Below are 2,104 nucleotides of genomic sequence, written 5' to 3'. Positions count from 1 at the left end.
AGGGATATACATAAACAGAGGGTGTGAGTATAAATTAACTGCTGTGAGGATAAAAAACCTAATTAAGAGGTGCAAAGGAATTGTAATGGGAGAAAAGAAAAGGAGGAGGCAGAAAAAGGTAAATTATATCATATGAAGAGGCACAAATACATATTATACTAGAAGGAAAAGAAGGAGGGAGAAGAGGAGTGTTTCAGCTTTAGTCTCATTGGATTTGGTTCAAGGAGGGAATAACATATTCTATTAAGTATAAAATCACACTTGTCCTACAGTCAGTAGAAGAGGAAAGGGGAAAGACAATGTGGGGGAGGGTGGTTAGAAGGAATGGAAGAAGTAGTAAAGGAAAAAGGTAAAATAATGGAGGTGCCCTGAAAGGGAGGAGATATGGAGGGAGGTGGTAGTTAAAAACAAAACTCTTTTTGTGGAAAGGAAGGGAGAAGAGAGAAATAAAAACTTAAACAGGGAGGGGGCACAGGGAATAGAATGGAGAAAAAGACACAGATAGCAATCATGACTGTGAATGTGAATGGGATGAACTCTCCCATAAAACAGAGGTAGATAGTACAATGGATTATAAACCATAGTCCTATAATATATTGTTTACAAGAAAGGCATTATAGACAGGTGGATGCATATAGAGTAAAGTTAAAAGGCTGGAGTAGAACATACGGTGCTTCAGCTGAAGTAAAAAAAAAAGCAGAGGTAGCAATCCTAATCTCAGACGAAGCAAAAGCAAAGATAGATCTAATTAAAAGAGATCAGGAGGGAAACTATATACTGCTAAAAGGCACCACAGACAATGATGTGATATTATTACTTTATATGTATATATATATATATATATATATATATATATGTATATATGTATATGTGTATGTGTGTGTATATATATATTTTGGATGCTATACCACTTGGTGCATATATATATATAGCATCCAAATTCTTAGTGGAGAAGTTACGGGAGTTACAAGAAGGAATAGATAGCAAAACTATACTGGTAGGGGTACCTCAACCTTCCCCTCTCTTAACTTAATAAATCTAACCTTAAATAAACAAGAAAGAAGTTAAGGAAGCAAATAGAATTTGAGAAAAGTCAGATATGATAGATATGATAGACCTCTGGGGAAAACTGAATGGGGACATAAAGGAATATACCTTTTCTTAGTAGTACATGGCACACACACACACACAAAATTTGACGATATACTAGGCAAAACATCTCACAATTCAGTGAAGAGAGGCAGAAATTGTTAAGGCATCCTTTTCAGATCATGATGCAATAAAAATATTTTGTGATAAAGGACCATGGAAAGATAGACCAAAAATTAATTGGAAATTAAATAATCTAATCCTAAAGAATTAGTGGTTCAAACAACAAATCATAGAAACAATCAATAATTTCATTTAAGACAATGACAATAATGAGACAACATATTAAAAGTTATGGGATGCAGTGAAAGCAGTTCTTAGGGGAAGTTTTATATCTCTGAAGCTTACATGAATAAAGTAGAGAAAGAGATTAACGAATTGGGCATGCACCTGGAAAAGCTAGAAAAAGGACAAATTGAAAATATCATATTAGAAATACTGAAAACAAAAGGAGAGATTAATAAAATTGAAATTAATAAAACTATTGAACAAATAAATAAAACTAAGAGCTGGTTTTATGAAAAAAGAAACAATAAAATCAATAAACCTTTGGTCAATTTGATTTTAAAAAGAAGGAAATCAAATTACCAATATGAAAAATTAAAAGGATGAAATCACCTCCAACGAAGAGGAAATTAAAAAAAATAATAATTAGCAATTATTTTACCTAATTGTATTCCCATAAATTTGACAATCTTAGGGAAAAGGATGCATATTTACAAAAATATAAATTGCCTAGATTAACAGAAGAGGAACTAAAATACTTAAATAACTTCATCTCTGAAAAATAAATTGAACAAGCCATCATGAACTCCCCAGGAAAAAATCTCCAGGGCCAGACGGATTTACAAGAGACTTCTATCAAACATTTAAAGAACAATTCCAATATTTTATAGACTATTTTGGGAAAGTAAGCAAAGAAAGAGTCCTACTAAATTCTTTTTATGACACAAAT

This window comes from Trichosurus vulpecula, chromosome 1, assembly GCF_011100635.1.
Source record: "Trichosurus vulpecula isolate mTriVul1 chromosome 1, mTriVul1.pri, whole genome shotgun sequence".
Classification (NCBI taxonomy): Eukaryota; Metazoa; Chordata; class Mammalia; order Diprotodontia; family Phalangeridae; genus Trichosurus; species Trichosurus vulpecula.
Note: the sequence above shows the minus strand (reverse complement) of the source record.